The sequence below is a fragment of the Lolium rigidum genome, chromosome 1, assembly GCF_022539505.1.
Source record: "Lolium rigidum isolate FL_2022 chromosome 1, APGP_CSIRO_Lrig_0.1, whole genome shotgun sequence".
Taxonomy (NCBI): domain Eukaryota; kingdom Viridiplantae; phylum Streptophyta; class Magnoliopsida; order Poales; family Poaceae; genus Lolium; species Lolium rigidum.
In genome coordinates this window covers 246,071,451-246,077,802 of record NC_061508.1, presented here as the reverse complement: position 1 = coordinate 246,077,802, position 6,352 = coordinate 246,071,451, and the positions used below count along the sequence as shown (strand labels likewise).

The 6,352-nt window shown below is 43.8% G+C and overlaps 1 long non-coding RNA gene across 1 annotated transcript; it reads right to left on the bottom strand.

Moving 5' to 3' along the window:
- Positions 1–5,427: 5,427 nt before the first annotated feature.
- Positions 5,428–6,352, bottom strand: LOC124683443. The gene is made up of 4 exons (XR_006996690.1): positions 6,238–6,352; positions 6,065–6,146; positions 5,869–5,987; positions 5,428–5,670 (listed from the first exon to the last, which is right to left on the bottom strand). It is a non-coding gene; the product is annotated as an uncharacterized LOC124683443 (long non-coding RNA).

The following is a 6,352-nucleotide window of genomic DNA, read 5'->3' as shown; positions in this document are numbered from 1 at the left end:
CTGCCGCCCGCGCGGCTGCTGCTCAGCCCGGTTGCTGGGCCGGTCCGACCGGGCTGCTGACCGGCCTGGCCGGCTGCTGCTCCGGTCGGCCGGCCTGGCAGCCGGCTGGGCCGTTTTTCTTGCCCATTTTTCTGCGATTTTAAGTGTGTTTTTTCCCCAACGGGTATATTTGCTCCCTAGCTATAAATAGCCCTTTCTTCCACCTTGAGCAAGCCAGTTCTTCCTATTCTCTCTCCTCCATTGTTGCATTTGAAGAACTTGCTCTCCCCTTTGATTCCTCCAACCATTCTTGCTCATTCTTGAGGGATCTAAGAGAGGAGATCTAGATCTACACTTCCACCAATCCATTTCTTCTCTAAGTGAGGGAATCTCTTGGGATCTAGATCTTGGAGTCTTTTGTTGACTTTCCCCATTGTTCTTCCTCTCCAATCTCATCCTAGCATTTGTTGTTTGGGTGGGATTTGAGAGTGAAGGACTTGAACACCTCTAGTGTTCTTGCTTTGCATCATTGCATAGTGTTGAGCTCTCCACCACGATTAGTTCGAGTGAGAGACCGTGAGCTTGTTACTCTTGGAGGGAAACCTCCTAGTTGGCTTGGCGGTTGGTGCTCCGGTGATCTCTTCAAGAAGATTGTGAAGAGGCCCGGGCTTCTCCTTCGTGGAGCTTGTGAAGTGGTTGTGGAGCTTGCCATCTCCGGAGCGGAGGAAAAGCTAACCATAAGGAAAGGGCCATTATCCTTCGTGGGTGTGGTTCGGAGAATAGGGTGAGCCTTCGTGGCGTGGGGAATCCTTCGTGGGACCTCCACCCCTCCAAACGTGACGTACCTTGTTGCAAAGCAAGGGAACACGGGAATACATCCTCGTCTCCGCGTGCCTCGGTTATTTCTATACCCGAGCTCTCTTTCCTTGTGATAGCCATCGTGCTTGAAGTTCATATATCTTGCTATCACTTGTGCTACATATATCTTGTGCCTATCTTGCTTAGCTCTAGTTGCTATTGTTACACTTAGTTGAGCTTAGCATACTTAGGGTTTGTGCTTGTAAACTAAACGTTAGTTTAATTCCGCATTCTTACAAGACAAATCCGCAAGAGTTTTTAATTGCCTATTCACCCCCCCCCCCTCTAGGCGACATCTCGATCTTTCATAGTGCAATTTAAATACTATGTTGATTTAAATTCTACAAGTGAGCAAGTATGAGCCTAAGTAAATAAAGGTCAACACATTACTTCATATCACTTGAGAAAGGATTTAAATGAGGTGCTACACCTCATAGATTTAAATTCTAAAATTTGGATATAGTTTAGATGGACTAGTATTGACTACTTAGCCAATATTTTGCTTCTAGGCCATGATCATGTACAGAAACTATATCATATTTTTACATAGTAAATTAGGGTTTGTGAAATGTGAATTATTGCAATTGGATTCACTTCAAAATTCACATTGGTTGATTTTTTAGATTTATTTGAATGCTGAAAAGTATCTGTTTTGTTATTTTTGCTAATCAAAATCTACACAACATATGGGGTTGAGTCCAGTGAGGTTAGCTAGATAATTTCATAATATTTCTGGAACATTTTGAATCACCAGATTTGGATTTGTAGTTTTAAAACTATTCAATTTATAGCACTGCATCGTATTGAATTTTGCTGAAACGAATTAATTCTAAATTGAATTAACGGGCTTAGGCGGGAAAGGAAATGGGCTAGAATGGTTTAAACTGCGAAACTGGCCCAGCCCAGTAACGTTTCACAGCCGCGGGCCAGCTGACATGGTGGGGTCTACACGTCAGCGATACACACAGCCGAATCGGTATGCTCTAACCTGGACCGCGCGATTAGAAGTGGATCCGACGGTCGACCGTCGTCGTCGTCGACGGGGGAGGAGGGTTTGCTGTGACGGCGAGGTAGGGGGTCAGCGGCATGACGGAGTTCCAGCGAGGGGCGGCGAGGGTCGCAGTTGAACGAGGAGTCGACGACGAGGTCAGCGGTAGTCGGGGGAGGGCTTGAGGTTGACGGAATCGACGGCGGCGAGGAGCTACTGTGGCGGCGGACTTCGGCCAAATTCCGACGAGCTAGTGTTTAATTGAGGAGGGGAAGTGGTCGAGGATGATCAGAAGGAAGAGGTGAAGCGAATGGTGTGAAGAATTCGTCCAGGGAGTGCTTGCTTTTATAGGGGGTCGAGGTGCTACGGGTGCCCGTGGGAGGTCGTCCATGGCGCCGGCGTCTGGAGTGGCGAAGGGGCAAGCTAGGGGGCGCGTTGTGTAGGCGACGGCTAGGCGGAGCTAGCGCGCGTGAAGGACGGCAGAGGAAGGACGGGAGCGTGCTGGATCATCGTCGAGAGCTTGCAGTACGGGCGCGGCAGATTTTTGATGATGGCGACGGTGACAAGGCGGCCGCGGGCTCTGGAGCATGTCTACGGCGTAGAGGAGAGGTTGGCGACGCGCGATGCAGAGGTAGGCATGCAGGGGGAGGACGAGGCTGTCGGGGCAAGGACGTGCACTGGCGCGTCCAGTGACATGCCAGGGCGCGCTCGCCGCGTGCCTGGCAAGGTTTCTGGCGAGTCTGGGCGAGCTTGTTCCGGCCAATGCCAAGCCGTGGCGAGCTAGGGCTGGGTACCGTCGGTGTCCTGGTGCTATGTAGATTCTCCAGGACAAGAAGAAAAAGTGAGGAGAGGATCAGAGAGAGATTGGGCATGGGTGATGGCATGAGCACGGCATGGTGAGGTGGTGATCATTTCTCTCTTTCACCAGTGGTTGCAAAGTCATGGCTTGATCCAGAGGAGGTACCAGGACCACAATGATCACAATTGGAAAGGGGTTGAGGCAAAAATCTGATGGATATAAGCATGTAACACAATTTCCAGATTGTGCACACAAGGTGCTCGACACAATGGCCGCATGAAGATTTTGTTTGAAATTTGGAAATCTTTTTGGTGGAGCTCAATCATATAATTAAAGGGTTGGAATGGTGGTGGTTGTATTCAATTTGGAGTGGTTTTGCAAAGTTTCAAATTTGAGGTTGATCTTCACTTTGCTTCACATACACTATTTGTCACATTTATTCTGGTCAACCTAGTCAACTCTAGCCATGGTGGTCAACATGGAAGTTACTCACCTTGACATGGTATTGGATGACATGGCTTTGGTTGACCAAGATTGGTTGTAGAAAAGTCAAAGCCAGGGGGGTAAAGTAGTGAACATTTTATAAAATGGCAATATGACCATTATCACATGTAAGTTGATTTTGAGATTTGCTTTGATTTGATTCTTGTTTCATTGATGCAATTGTGTTTGTTTATCATATATAAACATTCTACAAGCAAGGGATCAAGCAATGGTGGCCTTTGGTGAAGATTTGCAAAATTGGCCTTATGTGTATGTGAGTGAAATTGGGAATTCCTCACCATTTGATTTCTCTCCGATTGATTTGATATTTCTTGACTCTAATGTGATTCTTATTAGTTTAGAAACATTTTAAGACCATTGAAACCATTTCAAATGGTCTTGTTCAAAGATTTGCAAAAATGGCCATAACACATAAGAGGTGAGGTGTCACTTTTCATTAATCTTGTAAATTGTTCATCTTGCTTCACTTGGACATGAGTTAGGGTCAATTTAGTGTTATATTAGGTTGAGGGATGGTTTCACATTATTTGGTCAAGGTTTAAAGGCTTAGGGCAAGAATTGGGTATTATGACTATGTGTCACATATGCCTCTATGCATATGTTGCATTTGAGTTTTAATTTGACTTGGCTTGACCCAATTGGTGTTGTTGAGTGTTGAAATGGTATATAGGAGTGATCCAACCATTCACAACATGTACTAGGGTAAATATTCTTAAATTCACATATTTGCTATTTTACTCTCATATGCCTCTATGGCATTTTTAGTTTCTTTTTATTTCCTTTTGTTTCAACTTGGATTTGATTTGATAAGTACTAGGTAAGGTGTATGAAGGTTTTCCAAACCTCTAAGAAAAGTAGAGAAGCTTAGGGTAAAGATTTATAGGAATAGCCATAGGCACATATGCCTTTTTCTTATTTAATTTCCTTTTATTTTATTTTAACTAGGATGGTGAAAAGGAGGGGTGAGGTTTAGGGATTAAGATTATTTCAAAAATACTATAACAAGCAATCATGGCAAAAACACAAGAATTAAGCAAGATCACTATGTATCCCACTCTATTTAATAAAAGTTTTTGTTGGTTCCAAAATTTGGAACTAGGGAAATTCATTTGTTTTGTTTTGAATTTTTGGGATGTTACAAACCCTTCCCCCTTAAACAAATCTCGTCCCGAGATTTTAAGAAAAGTTAGGTTCCTAAGAGAGATTGAGCATTCTGTTTAGCAGGAAGACATACTTGGCATGGTCTGGGGTGTTTCCTGAGCTTCAGTGGCAGTCATGTGGTAGAGACGGCCGTTGTTGTTGTTCTGGTTCCTTCTACCTGCGAAGCGACACTGTTGCTGAGCAGGTGTAGGGGTATTGGCGGCAATCCTGGCAAGCTTTTTGGGGCACTCATTGGAGAAGTGACCCACAACTCCACATTCATAGCAGTTGACGGTGGACTTGTCTTTGGGAATGATGGGGGTAGCATTGCTTCCAGTCCTTGGGGCAGTATTGGGGTTGTTGTTGTTTCCATTGTTGTTGTTGCTGTTGGGGTGGTTGTTGTTGTTGTGACTGTTGTTGTTGTTGCCTCCGGGCTTCGGGGGTCCTCCGTTGTTGTTGGTGTAGTTGGGGCGATAATTCTGAGCAGGGGGCTTGTTGTATCTTGGGGTGAATCCTCCAGAGGAGTTGTTGCGGTACTTCTGGGTATGGTGGGGTCCATTCTGGTTCATCATTCTGTGCTTGCGGTTCTCATTGGCCTGATGCAGCTTTCCTTCCATCTGTATGGCTGAGTCTCAGGGTGGGCGTTCGGTTTAAACCGAAATTTCGGTTCGGTATTTTCGGTGTTTAAACAAATTCGGTTTCCAGAACTGACAACCGAATAAGCATCTAAAATTCAGAAAACCGAGACAACGGTTAACCGATGCATTCGGTTCGGTTTTCGGTATAAACCGAATTAGAGAATATTCTAAGACATATGGCAGATGCATCAACATTTTCAAACAGAGATCTATAATAAATGATAGCAAAACGACCCAAAACAAGAACTTTTGCAACACAGTGCAACTTGCAAGGAATAGTAAAATCTGACAACATATATAGATTATAGTTAACACACTTGACAATTGATAGTTGAGACTTCGATGACGCATACATAGAATTAGAATCGATATGTAACGGAAAAAAGCTTGACACTTGACACATGACAGTCATCTGAAGAAAACCAGCGATCTGCCACTTGACAGTAGCAACATCAAGTTGTCATCAACAACAGCAAGGTAAGATCGATCATAGATGCACAGCAAAAAGGTGTGTCATCAACTTGGCCAAGTAACAGGACAGAGGATAATAGGAAATCGGTAGAATGTGCTTTACATGCTATCAAAGCGGAGATTACACAGATTTGCCATGTAGTACAGCACAGCACAGTCCATTCAAGTCGATTCACCAGACTTTGGGGCAGAACACTCAGCATTCAGTAAACAGCCTAACAAGCCAGAGACGAGAAAATTGGCACCCAAGTTGTCTGAGTTGGCAACAAAGACATACTCCTTGCTTCCTTGCCCTGAGAGAAAATTGGCAGATATAATAAGCACGAGATTACAAGTAGCGAAAAAACTTCCACAACATGGAGCTGCAAATATACTGGCTAGTTCACCCCTATCTTATGTCATGCTTCTTTATTATTTATGATGGGCAAGAATGTGCATTCATGTTATAGAGATGTGAAAATAATCAGGGGAGCATTAGAAAAGCATTATACCACAATATCATCGAAGGGAGATCTAAACCCTGTATCAAAACATCCTGGAAACCAATGGTTGTATAAACCAGTCATACTAAACTTTCTGCCCATATAGAAGATTAAGCATTTGTGCTCACCTGCGATAGTAAGAAAACCATGAGCTTGACACTTGAGTACATCAGCAAAAATATTAACTATGGAACAGGGAACTCACCAAGTTTAAGTTGAACAAGTATTGCTAGCTTGTGATGTCTTCGACTTGGCAGACTTTGCAGTAGCATACTCTTCTAGTAATTCTGAAATATAGAAAGAACCATGTAATGAGCAATTAAGCATACTAGCATGTAACAAATACAATTAGAAGAAATTTCTTAGAGAATATGCTACCTTTTTCCAAGATCTCTAATTCCTCCATATCCTCTTCAATATTGATAGGAGTAGAACGCCTTAGCCAATCTTGGCTACAAACAAGAACTTGAACCATGAAGGGAGTAAGCGAGGT